At 35.1% G+C, this 19,022-nt stretch overlaps 1 protein-coding gene across 1 annotated transcript in view; it reads left to right on the top strand.

The window, feature by feature from the left end:
- Nucleotides 1-19,022, top strand: part of CERS2 (ceramide synthase 2) — a 1,576,758-nt gene that overhangs the window by 1,281,020 nt on the left and 276,716 nt on the right. The gene's annotated exons all lie outside the window — the stretch shown is intronic.

The raw sequence follows: 19,022 nt of genomic DNA on the forward strand, positions 1-19,022 counted from the left end.
TTTAGGAGCTATCAGGAATGTCGATACATTCAAAGGAGTAGAATTGTTGAGTCCCACTAACAGTGCCTTTAACAGGGCATGTATTTTGGAATATGGACCATACTCTAATAGTGATGGACATCTTGACGAGTAATTGGAATGTCATGATGGTTGACGAAGATCTAGTGAAAATTATAGGTCCCAAGCCATCATTTGTATACAAAATGGGCTGTAACATTAGGATGTATTTGGAATGAGGGACAATTAAAAGTAATACAGACTGTTGTATGAAGCATACCAAGAAATGTGGATGCTGCAATCAATGCCACACGATAAATGAAGATGAAGGGATTATTTTAAATAATATTAATAAAACTAGGATCAGGTTTAAACAATGCAACTGTAATTGTAAATTTGTTGTATATTTGGCAAATTGTATGATGTGTTCAGGATACTTTATAGGGAAAACTGAAAAGTTTCAAAAAACGTATTTATGACCATTTATATAGTATCAGGAGGAAGGATGTAAACAATGCCCTTTATAGACATATAGAGAAACATGGGGATATGCACAGTTTTAGATTTGGAATTTTGGAAAATATTGTAATAGACCCTAGAGGTGGTAATCACAAGGCCACCTTGGGCTACAAAGAAATTTGGTGGCAATTATATACTGATGCCTCTACCCCACCGGGACTTAATGACTATATATCTATTAAACCTTTATTAGCAAGGAAGTAATTAATGTATCATCAGTGTTTGAAATCATCATATATTGATACAATAATGCCAATGTTAAAAACAGTATAGATGTGTAACAATATTGGTCTATGTGCAGTTTTAATACTGTTTTTGCATATGTTTTTTATTTTAAAGTTACTCTAGCAAGTTTTTTAGTAGTATTTTTTGTAGTTGTGATGCATTTTATCTAATTTAAGAATTAAACAATAGTGAAGTTAATGATTTGTATAAGGATCTGGGTTCAACATAGTGAACAGTTAGTAGTTTTTGGGTTTAATCAAAGCACACATTTTTTAAACATTTTTTAAATGTATAAATTTAATAACATTTTAGGTACTTATGTATTAGGAATTTATTGGAATTTTGAAAGTTTTGGTTGAATGTAACATTGGTGTACATATAATTTTAAATTAATTCAAAACATCTATCAAGTTTTGGCGCCAAAAGTTGTATTTAAACTGTGAAAGAATTGTACTACGATGTTCTGATGAAGCTCACATTCATGTGGGTGAAAGCGCTCAACAAGTATTAAACGGAAATTTTTTAGCCAACGTATTTGCTGGTCGCATTTGTTGGTGGTTTGTTTTGGTGTATTTTCATCACATTTGGGATTTGTGGACTCATCGTTCTTGCATTTTGCCAGCTTTCCATGAAACCCTGACCAACTTAGAAGGCAAAAACTGCTATGCAGGACTGCTATTCATCAATTTCAGTTCTGCCTTCAACGCTGTCATCCCTCAGAATCTGATATCGAAGCTACTTCAACTGGGCGTAGACTGTCATTTGTGCGATTGGATTCTGAGCTTCCTTACCGAAAGGCCTCAAAAGGTTTGTGTGGGAGACAACAGCTCTGGAAGTATGATCCTGAACACAGGAGTACCACAGGGGTGTGTCTTACGCCCTCTACTTTTCACTCTTCTGACGCATGACTGCATGGCCACACATGAGAAGAATAGATTCATCAAATTTGTGGATGACACCACTGTTATATGCCTGGTCAAAGACAGAGAGGAGGAGGCCTACAGGAAAGAGATTGATCAACTACTGGTCTGGTATGACAGCAACAATCTAGCACTGAATGTCAGCAAGACAAAGGAGTTGATTGTTTATTTCAGAAGATCTCACGTACCACACAAACCTCTAGTAATGAAAGGGATATCAGTGGAAAGGGTCAAGAGTACAAAGTTCTTGGGTGTTCATGTCATGGAGAACTTATCCTGGTCAGTCCATGTATCCAGCACAGTCAAAAAAGCTCAGCAACGCTTGCACTTCCTAAGAAATCTTAGGAAGGGAAAATGACCTTTTATTGGGGCACCATTGAAAGTGTCCTGACCAACAGCATTGCAGTCTGGTATGGGAGCTGTAACAATCTAGATTGAAGGCTTTCAAGAGAGTTGTAAGGTCAGCCGAAAAAATCATTGGCACCTTTTTTAAACCTCTGGAGGATCTACACAAATGCCAGTGCATCGACAGGGTCAAAAAGATTTCTAGTGATCCAACGCAACCTTCCAGTGGTCTGTATACTCGCCTCTCCTCAGGCAGGAGATACAGAAGCCTCCATGGTAAGACCACTAGACTAAAAAAAAGATTCTTTCCACTCTCCATTAGACTGTTGAACTCTTGGGAAAAACGAACCATGACGTCTGTTACATAACTAGCCTGTCAAGGGGTTTATTTTATGGATGTGCAATAACGAAGTGCAATACTAAGGTAGCTGACCTACACACTGAAGGACTGTAAAGTGCAATATACAAACTGTGCAATAATTCAGTCTATTCATAGATATGCTATTTTTTCAATTTTACTTTGACAATATTACCTTCATATTGTCCCTTGTTTCCTGTTCTGGGATGGGTGTGGGTCACTGCTGTCCTGCTTTACTTACAAATTGCTACTTATTAAAATTCTACAGTGATGTTTTATTAATTTTTCTCGGTCTATATGTGCAACTGTTTTCTGCATTGAGAATGAAGCATTGTAATTTTGTTCAGCTACAGTGCTGTGTAGTTCTGAATGACAAAGTATTCTTTGACTTTGACTAATGGCTAAAATAAAGGCAAAGGTGATGCCAAAATTTATAGACCTGGATCAGTATGGTTTTGTGAAGGATATAAATATTTGACAACATTAACAGAACATTGACGATCCAGAGGGAAGCTGAATGTGTGAAAATACCACTGTTGGTGGTGGGTCTTGATGCAGAGAAAGCGATTGACAGAGTAAGCTGGGAGTTTGTGAGCAGATCAATGGAAGCATTTACATTCCCTGATAAAATTATAAGGTTGCTTAGGAGGATATATGAGGGATAGAAAGTGAAAACTAAAGTGGGTGGGTTCCCCTCTGATAATTTCTGTTTGAGCAGAGGAAACGAGCAGGGGTGTCCTCTTTCCATTTTGTTATTTGCAGTATATTTAGAACCATTGGCAAAGAAAACAAGAGAATCAGAAATTCAAGTATGTAATTGGTATAGTAGTCAAAAAAAGCTGACTCTCTTTGCAGGTGATGTTTTATACCTGATAAGACCAGAAAAGGGCATTTCAGTGCTGTGGAACATTTTGAGGCAGTTTCATATTTTTACGGGATACAAAATTAATGAAGCTAAAACAAAGACAATAGCTGTAAATTATGTACTCACACATGAATTGGTTCAGCAATATCCGTGTTTATGGGGACATGATAAAATGAAGTACTTAGAAGTATGGATTAAAAAGGATTCTGGAGTGACAGCTAAGGATATGTGGGAAAAGACAAAACAAAGGATATTACAAAAACTGAGAAACTGGAAGCTCTGTGATATGGATAGAAAATACGAGCAGTTAAAATGTTTGTCCCTCCAGTTTTATACACAGGTCAGGCATATTTTTATCAACCAGAGGAAAAGTTACGGATGGCAATTAAAGAGCTGAAGAATTTTATCTGGGAGGGAATTTGGCAGGCTTTGAACAAGGCAGTTTGGGATTATCTGATTTGATGGGGTATTTCAGAACTACTCTGTTAATGCCCCTATACACAGCAGAAGCATAAACCTCTAATTCAGATTAGAAAAGGATGATGAAACAGGGAGGAAGCTCAAGAAACAAGGAAAGATTGTGATTTTGGATGCAGATCCTTAAGGAAAATAACAATAACCATGCAGAATATTGTGTTCATAAAGCAGAAGAAAGTATTCTAAGAACTAAGCCAACACTGGAGTACAGAAAGGACATTCAGATGATATGGATGACTGCAATTAGGATACCAACAATAGGCAAGAGGGGGCTGGAGTTTATTGGAGAAAACTGGTGAAAGAACCAAGGTATTAGGAACAAATAGAATGGGAAGAGGCAAAGAATTTATTTGGACTGCAGATTAGAGATTGCCTTCCTTACCAAGGATTGATATCATAGTATAGGCAAAGAGAAAAAAATAGGGGGAATCCTAAGCAAAATGCCAGCACTGGTAGAGTTTTTAGTAGAATCTAGAACAGAAGCAACTATTAAAAAGGAAACAGTACAGCATACAGAATATTGCATGATAAATATAAGAATTAATCAGAGGAGGTACAATGGATATAAAAAGTTTACACAACCCTGTTAAAATGCCAGGTTTTTGTGTTATAAAAAAATGACCACAATAAATAATTTCAAAACTTTTCACCTTTAATTTGACCTATAACCTGTACATTTCAATTGAAAAACAAATCTGTTGGGGGGGGGGGGTATAAAAAATATAAAAAATAAAAAACGTACAATAAGCTGGTTGCATAGGTGTGCACATCTTAACCTAATACTTTGTTGAAGCACTTTTGATTTAATTACAGTATTCAGTCTTCTTGGGTACACACCTGCCACCAACAGAGATTCTGATCAACCCCAAATAAAGTTCAGGTGTCTTGGTAAGACTTTCCTGACATTTACTCAGTTACCTGCTGCAGCAAAAGCCATGGTTCGCAGAGAGCTTACAAAGTATCACTGGGATCTCATTGTTGAATGGTATCAGGAGAAGAGCACAAAGACATTTTCACAGCATCGGATATGCCATGGAACACAGTGAAGACAGTCATCAAAAAGTGGAGAAAATATGGGACAATAGTGACGTTGCAAAGAACTGGATCTCCCACTAAAATTGATGAAAAAAAACAGATGAAAACTGGTCAGGGAGGCTGCCAAGAGACCTACAGCAACACTGAAAGAGCTGCAGGAATTTTTGGCAAGTACTGGTTGTGCACTACATGTGACAACAATCTCCCATATTCTCCATATGACTGGGCTATGGGGTAGGGTTGCAAGATGGAAGCCTTTTCTTACACAAACATCCAGGCCTGGCTAAAATTTGCAAAACAGTACATCAAGTTTCCCAAAAGCATGTGGGAAAATGTGTTATGGACTGATGAGACCAAAGTTGAACTTTTTGGTCACAATTCCAAAGGGTGCGTTTGGTGCAAAAACAACACTTCGCATCACCAAAAGAACACCATCCCTATGGCGAAGCATGGTGGTGGCAGTATCATGCTTTTAGGGTTGCTTTCCTTCAGCTGAAACTGGGGCTTTAGTCAAGGTGGAGGTAATTATGAACAGTTCCAAATACCAGTCACTTTTGGCCCAAAACCTTGAAGCATCTGCTAGAAAGCTGAAGAGAAATTTCACCTGTCAGCATGACATTGGACCCCAAGCATGCATCCAAACCAAGATAAAACCAAGAATCCATTCTGGAAGCAGAAACTTTTATTTACTGTGCAGTCCATTTGTCTCTGCACATAAAAAGTATCAATAGTAGCAGCAATTTAACCCAATGTAAGGTTAAATCAATTGATAGCAGTTACTATCCAACACAAATAAAATAAAAAATATAGTAACAGTTGAGCAATACATCCAAACCAACAAAAGAATGGCTTCACCAGAAAGAAAATTAAAGTTTTGGAATGGCCCAGCCAGAGCCCAGACCTAAATCCAGTAGAAATTCTGTGGGGTGACCTGCAAGGCCATGGAACGCATCACATCTTGGAGCTTATAATCAAAGACCTAGTTAACCTCCAAACCCTGGAACCCCACTCAGTTTGGGTTTGTAAAAGGTAGATCATGTCTACTAAACTGACTTCTTTGAAGCAGTCACTAGAGCTGTAGACAAGGGCAATGTAATGCACACAGCCTATCTTGACCTCGCCAAGGCTTTTGATACCATCCCCCACTCTGGAGTTATAGATAAACTCACCAAACGTAGCATAAATCCCTGTGTCACAAGAGGAATGGCCAATTGGCTCACTGACACAAACCCACACAGTAAAAGTAGCCAACTCCAAGTCCGACTTCAGACCAGTGACAAGTGGAATACCACAGGGTTTGGTCCTGGGTCTTCTCCTTTTCGGCATCTACTTCTCTGAAGTGCAGGCCAACACAGAAGGTCTTTGGCTAACAAAGTTCAAAGATGACTGCAAACTGGGAGCCATAATAGATCACCTAATGATGTAGACATTCTACAAAACGGCCTAACGGAGACATATGCTTGGTGTCAAAGTCATGGCCTCAAGCGCAATTCCAAGAAGTGCATTGTCATCCCCTTTGGGAAAACTCTGTACCCATGAACTACCACATAGGTGGTGGCTCACTAAATACTGAAAGTGTGATGAGACCTCGGGACACAGGTGGACAATAGTCTCTCCTTTGGTAACTACATCACCACAGTAGTCAGAAAATCCTTCTACGTGGTAACCTCATCACAAAAGGGTTCTCCTCTAGAAAAAAGGAGGTCATTGATGTTCTTCTTGTTTCACTGTTGTAGTCATCACATTTGGGTTATTTGCCTGCAAAGAAAAAATCTTCTGGTGGGGAAGCAGAGTGAATGGAATCCTCTGCATCAGAATCCTCATAGGTAGATAAGGGTATGTCCTGGTAATCGGAAGGATCAGAGTCAACGGTCTCATGATCTGAAGAATCAGAAGGAAAATCAGTTGTTGGTCTTTTGGGGGGGGGGGCTTCCCACAATTAAAATGAAAATTAATAATGAAAACTATATAACTGGTTAAAAATAAAAATAATTGCCAGTCAACGGCCGTACACTTCGAGATAAAATTTAATTACAAAGACAAATGTAAAACCACGTATTTAGCGCTTTCATCTCTCCAGTGAGACGACTTCAGAATACAAAGAAAAAGTGCATTGCCTAGATATTTTTATAATAAAAATCATTAATTGACCCACCAATCAAAACTAGATTTAGTTAGTGATACTAAACATTTAAAGAAACAGCATGTACAAGTCCGTTATTGTTACCTATCCCAATATTTAAATACAAAAATGATGTACACAAATATATAATCTTAAATGTTCAAAAAAATGTTTTTTATGATATAAAAATAACATAAAAAATCACCTAATATCTTCAAACAGTATTAGCTTTTTCCACTAGAAGGGGTGTTATGGAGATGCTGTCGTTCAGACCAGGTGGTAGCATTGCTGCTAATTTTAACTGCCATTCCATCTCCTTCCTTTTCAAAACATTTTTCCAATCTCCCCCTCTAGGGTTAGTAATCATTTTTTCTAAAATTCCAAACAAAAATCTTTTGGAATCACAAGTGTATGCTTATAGAGCGTTACTTAATTTCTTGTTCTTTATATCATCCATATGCTCATAAACTCTTGATTTTAAAGCATGCTCTGTCTACCCTACATATAAAGATGTACAGAAATCCCATATTGCTAAATATACCACCCTAAAAGTGCAACAGTTACCTTTTTTAAAAAATACCAAATTTTGCATATAATTATTTAACCTTAGGGTAGCATCCTTCAAAATAAATGGGCATTGGCTACATATGCCACAAGCTAAAGTTCCTTGGACTAAATTATCCTGTTTTGTGTATTGGATTTGGGGAGATTGGAACAATGTTTTGAAAAGGAAGGAGATGGAATGGCAGCCAAAATTAGCAGCAATGCTACCACCAGGTCTGAACGAGAGCATCTCCATCACATCCCTTCTAGTGGAAAAAGCTAATACTGTTTTGAAGGTATTATGTGATGTTTTTGTTATTTTTGTCACAAAAAAAATTTTTTGAACATTTAAGATTATATATTTGTGTATATCATTTTTGTATTTAAATGTAGGTATAGGTAACACAATAATAGGGACTTGTAAATGCTGTTTCTTTAAATGTTTAGTATTAATTTAACTGAATATAGTGTTTGGTGGGTCAGTTAATGATTTTATTATAAAAAGATGTAGGCAAGGCACTTTTTCTTTGTATTCTGAAGAAGTCTCACTGGAGAGATGAAAGAGCTAAATGCTTGGTTTTACATTTGTCTTTGTCATAATTAAATTTTATCTCAAAATGTACAGCCGTTAACTGGCAATTTTTATTTTTTCCCCTAATTAAAGTAATAAGATCTTCAGCCATTCTAAGCATTTGTTTCTGAGGCATGTGGGCCTGAGAATGCACTTTAGTCTGTGTCCTAGACGTAGTGTGAACTCTGGGCCTGAAAAATTCAGAATTCTTGGTTTAAAATGAAGTCTGTTTAATATGAAAATTGGAAGGCTTGAATGCACCTTCAGAAACCGGCGCCTGCACAGCGGCTCCAGACCCATCCAAGGTAGAGACATCCACAGATTCCATAGTCGAAGAAGCCTCTCGCAGCATACCAGACTCCGAGTGGGTCTCAGTAGAGGCCTGCAAGTCTGTAGAAGGCGGGTATCAGGGGCTGCAAAGGCGCCTCACTGAGTACCGGCCTATGTGGTCTGTCTTTATCCTTACATTTTTTTCGGCAGATCAGTAGTCTGATGGCTTATCAAAGCCATTTCGGAATACAGAGAATGAGAGCAAATGAATTTAGCGACAAAGATAGCCTGACTACGAGTAGCTCGGGCTTTAAAGCACAAAACCAACAGCGAGGAATGTTATGGTCTGGGCCTAAACAGATGACGCAGTAAGAATGAAAATCTCTGTGAGGTATTTGCTTTCCACAGGCAAGACAATTAACTTTTTCTGACATCGGTTAGAGCAAGAAAAAAGGATCCCCAGTGGGGTACTTATCTTTTAGAAGACTTCAGGTCTGAAACTCGAAAAACGAAAAGAACATGCTGGAGGGATAGATTCTTGTCCCATAGACTTCTCATACTCTGGAACAAACTACCCGTTCATGTCAAGCAAAGCTCCTCATTGGCCCTCTTTGAGAAAAATCTTGATGACTGGATGGGAAATAGAAAATTCACTCTGGGGATCACTTCTGTGGCACTGCTTTGACAGGGGCACAGGAAAATAATTTTCTTGGGTGGTGAAAGCCAGGAAACCTGTTTGGCTATGCTTGTATAGGCCCCAGGACCAATAGCCTAATACCTACCTATGAACCTAAGAGGGCTGTGCAGAAGAGATTCCCTCACAATCTGACAGATTTGTAGCGCTTTTGCAAAAATAGAGTGGGCATATATTGCCAAGTCATGATGTCCCATGCTGATAATACTCCTACCCAAGAAGACTGAATGCTGTAATTAAATCAAAAGCTGCTTCAACAAAGTATTAGTCTAAAGGTGTGCACACTTATGCAACCAGCTTATTGTACGTTTATTTTTTTATATTTTTCCCCCCTAACAGATTTGTTTGTTTTTCAATTGAATTGTATAGGTTATAGGTCATATTAAAGATGGGAAAAGTTCTGAAATTATTTATTGTGGTCTCATTTTTTGTGTCACAAAACCTTGGCATTTTAACAGGGATGTGTAAACTTTTTATATCCACTGTAAGAAGGGATTAGGAGGATAGATTGGATAAACAGTTCACAAAGAAACAATGTCTCACAAAAATACAATGTCTAGAAGATTTAAGATCTTTGCTTGGAAGTGTTTACATAGGTATTTTTATACCCAAAGTAGACTCCAAAGAATTTTTCCTCAGGCAGACAGCAAATGTTGGATATGTGAATGGGAAGGAAGAGGTAACTGGAAACATGTTTTCTGGGAGTGTAATGAGTAGGCAGATTTCAAAGATTCAACAGCCACACAAAAAGAACCAAGAGTAAAAAAAATAACCACAGGCAACAGTTTCAAGGATTTATTACCAAAACGTTAGCGCCTCGGCTCTCACAGCCTTCAAGAAGTGAAATACATAAGAAAACACCCCCCTTTATATACACATTAACAAGGCAATAAATTCATTAAGAAAACAATTGAGTAAATATCTCCAACTGACTTCAGCATTAAGACCATATAGAGCAAGAGTATTGTATTTTAAAATAAAAATTGATTCTTTAAACAATTTGTTTCAACAAAGCAACATCCCCTACTTTAATAAAAACTTTTTCTAAAATAGTGGCTTGTAGTACTTTATATTTGCAGTCATGACATTGAACAGCTATTGAGCTTTCTTCTTTTGTTTTTTAATATCATGAACATGTTCCTGCATTCGTGTACTAAAGGCTCTCTTAGTCTCAGCAATGTACACCATGTTACTAGGACAACGAAGGGCATAAATAATTCCTTCTGTTGCACATGAAAAAGAGCCCATTAATTCAAATTTGATATTTATATTGTTGAAACCAGTAACCACATATTCAAATATTGCATTTTCCACATGGAAGAGGTGCCATAATGTCTAACACCAGTACTAATATTTTCTTCAGGAACAACAAAATAAGAATTAAGCAATCTATCAACCAAACTAAGTCCCTTTATATATGATGCTATAGGATATTTATAAAGCATTTTCCCCAAATTTTCTTTCTTAATTAGGAATTTCCAAAAATATTTGACCTGTTTGAATATTTCCTCACTTAAGACATTATAAGTTATAACATAGAACATTTTTTATCCAGGGAATTCCCAACATCCTGACATCTATTTACATTCCACCGGCTAGAATTATTTTTACTCAAAAATATTTTGTCCAAAGCTTCATAAATAATATTAACATCATAACCTCTATGTATAAACATTAATGCAGTCTTTAACAACTCTGCCTAAATCCTCAAAATTATGACAAATTCTATACAAAAGTAAGAATTCTCCATATGGCAGAGTGTGAATTAAGTGAGGAGGGTGCCAACTATTGCCATATAAAAAATTGCCCTCCATCACAAAATTTCCAATGCACAGAAGTAAAAATGTGTCCATTATCCAAACCTGTTAAGTGAACATCCAAAAAATCAATCTCCTTGCCAAATTGCAAACCATCAAATGACAAATTATAAACATGTAAATCTTGAACAAAATCATGTATTTTATCCATGCCATCCTGACAAAAAAATCAATGTAGCTATAATAGTGCAAAACATGTCTATTATAAAAATCATGTTTATAGATGTACTCTTTCAAACATTGCCATAAACAGATTGGCATAGGCCGGGGCAAAAGGGGCCCCCATGGGAGTCCCCTGTAGCGGATGAAAAATTTGATTGAAAGAGAATAATTAAAGGTCCAGCAATTCTATTACATAGATAAAGGACTATCTTGTAATATTAAAGTGCCTTTATACCATCATGATGTCTAATGTTTGTATATAGACTAGTAACATCCATGGTAATCCAGTACATTTTAGAATTCCATTGAATCTCAGAAATCTTTTGCAAAAAATCTAAAGTATCTTGAATATAAGAATTCATATTTTTCACAAAATGTAAAAAAAAACAATATGCAGCACAATTCCAATATTATGAAGGAAATATTTTGTTGCTTCCACAATCAGTCACCCTGGAGGGTTGTGTATATTTTTATGAATTTTTGGCAAACAAAATGTTGCCATAGCACAACCCTCCAGTTTCTTTCTTACATCTTCCATAGTAAGATATCCCAACCTAATACCCTTTGCTAATAATAAAGAGAATTGTTCCATAGCATTGTAATAAACATTAATGTCAACAGTTTTATAAACAGCTGTATTATCTAAATGTTGGTAACACATTTGCATGTACTGAGAAAAATGCAACACTACGATTTTATTACCTTTGTCTGCTGGTTTAATTACCAGATCTTTCATTCTAGACAGCTCTTTGAGTCACCCATTCAGATTTAGTTAACTTGTAACACTTATTCTTATTACAAAATTGCTTAAATAACTGTTCCAAAGAAAATATAAAGCAACTTTTAGACAGTCTTAGAGGTGTCCAATAAACAGTAAGCTTTCACATTCTCGCTATTGTCTGCCTTAAATTCATCTTCAGAATTGATTCACAAGAGTAAAACAAATCTTCATTAGTAAGATTCACGTCACTATTCATCATAACTGAATTAAAATGACATTTAAGCTGTAACTTATGAGAAAAACAAAATAAATCTTGCTCCAAAACATGCCAGCAAGGAAAAACTGTTGGCACAAATTTTAACCCCAAATTAAAACATTACATTGTTCATTTGTTAATGAAATACCTGACAAATTAACAATTCATGATGGTCTTAATACTGAAGTCAGCTGGAGATATTTACTCTGACTCTTAATTGTTTTCTTAATTATTTTATTGCCTTGTTAATGTGTATATAAAGGGGGATGTTTTCTTCTATATTTCACTGTTAGATTTCAAAGATTCCCTGCAGACTGTTCTGCCAGAGATACTGGTTGAGCAAATTGATGGATCTAAGGAAAATTTTTGAGCTATGGTACAGAATCGGAACTGACTAGACATAGCTTCAAAATGTTACACAAAATGTATTCCATTTAGTGGAAGCATGGTTCTTAAAACGCTGCCTACTTCTTAATGCCAAAAAAACAAAACTCCTCCTTTTCAAACCCACTACCAGATCCCCCTCACTGGACTTCTCTATCTCTTCTATTAACAATACTCTCATAACACCTGACTCTTCTACCAAACTACTAGGTGTGACAATAGATAACAATCTTACCTTTGATTATCACATAAACCTTAAACGTCAGAAATCTTTTAAGAATTAAAACTTTATCCCAATAAATTTTGTAAACTTCACAATTCCAATATTTATGAAGGAAATATTTTTGGCTTTGCTTCACACAATCAGTCACCCTGGAGGTTTGACAACTATATTTTATGAATTTTTGGCAAACAACAATGTTGCCACAACCCTCCAGTTTCTTTCTTATCTTCATAGTAAAGATATCCCAACCTAATACCCTTTGCTAATAATAAAGAGAATTGTTCCATTTCCCTGTGACGCAATAAACTTATTAATATCAACAGTTTTATAAACAGCTGTATTATCTAAATGTTGGTAACACATTTACATGTGTACTGAGAAAAATGCACAACACTCGATTTTTATTGCCTTTGTCTGTTGGTTTAATTACCAGGTCCTTTTCTTCATTCTAGACAGCTCTTTAGTCACCCATTCAGATTTAGTTAACATGTAACACTTATTCTTATTTACAAAATTGCTTGAAAATAACCTGTTCCAAAGAAAAATATAAAGCAACTTTTTGGACAGTCTGTAGAGGTGTCCAATAAACTTATTAAGCTTTCCCATTCTCGCTATCAAGTCTGGTTTTAAATTCATCTTCAGAATTGATTCACAAGAGTAAAACAAATCTTCATTATTAAGATTCACGTCACTATTCATCTCAGCTAACTGAGATTAAAATGACATTTAAGCTGTAACTTATGAGAAAAACAAAATAAATCTTGCTCCAAAACATGCCAGCAAGGGAGAAAAACTGTTGGCACAAATTTTAACCCCCAAATTAAAACATTACATTGTTCATTTGTTTGGCCAATGAAATACTGACAAATTAACTAATTCACTGATGGTCTTAATACTGAAGTCAGCTGGAGATATTTACTCTGACTCTTAATTGTTTTCTTAATTATTTTATTGCCTTGTTAATGTGTATATAAAGGGGGATGTTTTCTTCTATATTTCACTGTTAGATTTCAAAGATTCCCTGCAGACTATTTTACCACCCAGGAGATACTGGTTGAGCAAATTGATGGATCTAAGGAAAATTTTTGAGCTATGGTACAGAATCGGAACTGACTAGACATAGTAAGGCCCTGGTGAGTCTTAATTATGGTGGCTGACAAAAAAGCAGTTACTTGAAAATGGAAATCAAAGTCTAAACTGATTTTTACTAGAAGTAGTGAAAATAGTAACTGAGATAAAACTGGAACTGGGATATTTAGAAAAGGGTAGGAGCAAATTATGTATGAAAAAAGAGGTTTAAAAGAAGGCAGGATTTGAATGAGCTATGTAATGTCTGACTGACCGTGACTGAGTAGGTTATAAATTTAGTATAATGTTTGCAACTACAATTGTCATTATTGTTTGTGATGTATAATGTTTCAACTTAAATTGTCAATATGGTTTTTCATTTATATGCCTATGTCATATGTAATAATTTAATAAAGATGATTTTTTTTTAAAACAAGAAACCTCTTACCTTGAAAATTCCTTCAAAACACGAGTACAAAACAGCTTGCCATATATTCCAAAACAAGACATTTCCAGTTTACTTGTGTTCAGTACCATTCTAAATCAGTATGGTCATATAATTATAAATCCTGGGCTATCTATCTCTAAACTTTCATCTCACACATATATCATATGTTGTATCATACATGGGCAAGGGCGGAGGTCCTAATAACTAACCTACAAAAGCCTAAAGCCATTACCATAGTGATCAAACATATTCTGAAAGCTTAAGTTGTCTCTGTAGGCAGGGAATTCTAAGATTCAGATGTCCTTTCAGAAAACCAAGTTATCCTGAGGGTTATTCCTCATGATTCTAAGTAATTACAAACAGTTACAAATAAGCAAAAAATGCAGGTAGCACTCCCAAGGAAACAACTGGTAAAAACAAACAGGGTGCCACTGGCAAAAGAAACAGATGAATTAATGCTGGAACACTCGTAGTTTGAGAAACTGCAATTAAAATACCATAAACGCCTTGTATTAAAAATTCCGCGTTTTCGTCCACATAAATCAAGACTTCCTCAGATGTATAGCCTAAACCTCATTATAATTATTTTATATTTTCTCTAAAAGCCAAGAACCAATGGATTCAAAATTCCAATTGAAAAATAAACCAATACTCAGTTGAAATATATGAATATTTAAATAACCTCATGAATATTCAGTTATTCTTCATTCCCATCGTGTTGCTATTGAATTGACTTTCATAACCATTCTGTGTAGTAATTTATAAGATTTACCATCAATACATAAAATTTTAAATTACAATAAATAAACACTTTGTTTTAAAAAAACTATAAAATATATAAAATGTACTTTAAATAAACTAAAAGTGCATGAATTGGTTTTGAATTTCTTTTAACAAGCAATTATAGGCAACAGTGACACCTTCAGTCCACAAGAAATATTACATTCATTGAACACAATTCAAAGCTTAGCAGCCCTCAGTTTTAAAAGTGGCAAAATGGAAATAGTTATTTAGCCCTGGACTTTTTCCCGATTCCAGGGTTACTTGCCACCATAATTCTCTATATTCTATTTGTTCCTCCCATGGGCCACCTCTTATATCTTTATTAATTTGTTCAAGTACTGTGAAATGGAATTTACAACCATCACATTCCTTGGAATGTTTAAATAGGGTGTTAGTTTCCTTACCCTTGGACATGTCATAGACATGTTCATATATTCTTTTTAGGGTCCTTTCTGCTTTCCCCGCATAAAAAGATTTACATTTGTGGCAAACAGCTAGATATACTAACCCCTTTGAATCACAGTTGTAGTACCCTTTACTCTTAATCCACTTTCCTACACTCAAGATAAATTTCATTAGTGTACATAATGTATTCACACTGGTTACAATGTCCAAACTTATATGTGCCTAATTTTATTTTATCCCCATATGTGTTTTCTTTATTTATTTTCTAAGATATTCTTTATACTACTCAAATTTGTATACACTACCTTAAAAGGTAGTCCAAAAATACCCTCCAAGTCAGTAAGGGAAACAAATCTATTCCATTCCTTCTGAAATACATTTCTAATATTATTATTTATTACATTATATTCCAAAACTAATGCTTGATGAAAATTAGTAGCATTTAGATCTTCTTTTCCTATTACAATATTACCATTATCACTATTAATTCTGTCTCCTTTAATTGGTTTAAATTTATTTTTTCTACCACTTTCAATCTCTTTCCTAATATTTTCCACAATAGCCTCTTTCAACAAACATTTTCTCCAAAAAATTACATTCAACTATAAAATCACTATCAGCACTAGTCATATGGCACCCCCTTACAAATTGTCCCTTCACTATATTTCTCTTAGTGTGAAGGGTGTGCACTTTTAAAATGAAGAAAGGAATTACAAAAAGTAGGTTTTCTGTAAATCCTAGATTCTAGTTTATTATTCTTTTTGTAAATTTCCAAATCCAGATATTGTAGGATGTCGTATGACATATGGTGTGTGAATTTAAGAAAATCTGTCGTTTGACCAATGTATTCCATAAATTCTTCAAACATCTCCCTACTGGCTACCCAAAAATAACTATATCGTCTAAAAACCTTCGATATAATGTCCAGCAGGAGTTGAATTTTGAATTCAGGATGTAAGTTTCCTCCCATCTTGCCAAAACCAAGTTCGCAAAAGTGGGAGCACAGGCTGCTCCCATGGCTACCCCTTGTGTTTGTTGAAAAAATTCACCATTAAATGCCAAAAAATTGTTTTTTAATACCATGTCCATTAAACACACATTCGCTATCTTTTCTTTATGGGATAATTGCCTATCTTCAAAAATAATTTCTTCAAACATATTCATTCCTGGTAAGTAAGGTATGGATGAAAACAAATCAACTATATCTATAGTAATAAAAAAGTAAATTATCAGAATATAAATTTGGGGTTATCTCCCTTAACAAATCCCAGGAGTACTTAAGTATCACTTTTCTATTAGTCCAAACTTGCTTTACCTTTGTATCTACATATTTCGCCAAAGGAAAAGTTTTGGATCCGTCAGCAGATACTATAGGTCTGAAGGGTGGATCTTCAGAATTTTTATGTATCTTAGGAATTCCGAAGATTGTAGGGACCTTTGGTTTTTGTACATTCAGGTAATCAAACATTTTTTTATCAATAATGCCTTCTTGTAACAAGTATATGAGGTTAATTTCTATCTTATTGTAGGCTAAATTAACCTCATTCCTAGAGACACAAGAATATCTAGTTTCGTCCCTGAGAATTTGATTCATTTTTCCTTCATATTGTATATTGTCCATTATTACTATCCCCCCACCCTTGTCTGGTTTCAGTATTCTAACATTTAAATCACGTTTTAATTCTTGTAAAATTTCCCTTTCTCTCTTACTTAAATTTGTCCCGTATTTAATTTTACTTTGTGCATTTCTGATTTCCATCTCCATAATTCTTTCCAGATTCCTAAGTTGTACGTGTATGGGGGGATTGTACGTAGTCTTTCGCATTAAAAGTTGATCTTTGTTTTTACCTATAGTATTCTTAAAAATAATTTCTAAATTTATTTTTCTTAAAAATAACTTAATATCTAGCAACGTTCTAGTTAGGTCTCCTTTAACATAAGGAATAAATTTGAGTCCCTTACTTAGAAGGTTGAAATGTTCCTCAACAAGCATAATATTACTAAAATTATAGATGGAAAAACCACTGTACTTATTCCTAGCCCCTTCAACTACTATCTTAGAATCATTATTTTGATCATAAATTGGGGGGGGGTAAAACTATCTAGTATCCCCCCCCCCATTTGAAAATGTTCATGTAGGTACCCATTTTTATTATTTTGCCCCTCTGGTCTAGGCAGGGGTGGAAAATCCTGATGGTAATCCCCTTCCTGATACCTTTGTTCGTTGGTAACATTATCTATTGTCTGTCTATTTGAATTATTATAGTACTTATATGTTGGCTTGGGGTAACTAATATTATTCTGGTACTCATATACATCCCTCTTTAGTGTTTTCATCTTCCTATTTACTAATTCACCACATTTAACATCTATTTCCCCCCTTATTTTAAAATATTTCTCTCTTTCTTCACTAGTACCAAAGATAAGGTCTTCTTTAATACACAAATCCAACTCATCTATTTCCTTCTGTAAATCTTCTTGCAATCTAACATTCTCTTTAACAATAAGCTTCAAAATATCTAATCCACATTTATTAAATACTTCTAAAAGCTCTTTGTGAAACCAGACCCTATTTGCACATTATTACGGTATTTGTGAACACGTAAACCTTTTGGAACAATGTTCCTACTAATACATTCAGTTAAATATGCATTTTCAATACACAATGTTCTAAATTTTAGCATTAGTTTTGATAACTTGTCCACTTTTACACGATAGGAATCAGAAGTAGGTGGTAATTGAGGACCACCAGGTTCAAGTTTAAAACAATAACTTGTTTTGAGCCACTCAGTAGTCTCTTTGCAATTATTGTCTAAAACAGTACCTGAAATCGTTTGACTGAAAGTCAGCGGTTTTGGTTTTATTGCAGTATTACTGTTTCCTCCATTTAAACCTTCCACAGAGTTGTTAAAAAAAAAAAATCCTTGGTGTGGCGTCAGGATTAAAGGAATCACCATTCGGTTTATTTAGGTCGCTGGCGTCATGTTGATTGCCAATAAGCTCCCTTTTCCTCTTACATTTCTGAACGCCAAACCCTTCGGTTCCACTTCATGCTGCTAAGGCGGGATTAGCACTCAATCCGATTAACGATTATCCTATGTCATATGTGATAATTTAATAAAGATGAGTTTTTTTAAAAGAAGAAACCTCTTACCTTGAAAATTCCTTCAAAACACGAGTACAAAACAGCTTGCCATATATTCCAAAACAAGACATTTCCAGTGTACTTGTGTTATCAGTACCATTCTAAATCAGTATGGTCATATAATTACAAATCCTGGGCTATCTATCTCTAAACTTTCATTTCACGCATATATGTTGTATCATACATGGGCAAGGGTGGAGGTCCTAATAACTAACCTACAAAAGCCTAAAGCCATTATCATAGTGATCAAACATATTCTGAAAGCTTAAGTTGTCTCTGTAGGCAAGGAATTCTAAGATTCAGATGTCCTTTCAGAAAACCAAGTTATCCTGAGGTTATTCTTCATGATTCTAAATAATTACAAACATTATAACTTGCACATTTGTTGAAACACAGGCATTCAAGCTTTACCTTGTAGAGAAAAAATGTGGGTGGGTAATATTTAACAATCTATTCAAACTAAATTGTATCCACTCTGGCACTTGCCTTTAGTCAACTTTAATAGTTTTTTTTTCTATTTCTTATATAATTTGTTAATTGATTACTTAATAGCAGCTAATTATTCCATGTCAAAACTTTCATTCTTAGTGTTTTTTATCCCAGCTTTCAGTTGTGCTCTTTCCATTTGTTGCACATTTCCCTTTATTTAATTTGTGTAATGCCTCCATT

Source organism: Protopterus annectens, chromosome 8.part0, assembly GCF_019279795.1.
Source record: "Protopterus annectens isolate FY-2018-M chromosome 8.part0, PAN1.0, whole genome shotgun sequence".
In the NCBI taxonomy this organism is placed as follows: domain Eukaryota; kingdom Metazoa; phylum Chordata; order Ceratodontiformes; family Protopteridae; genus Protopterus; species Protopterus annectens.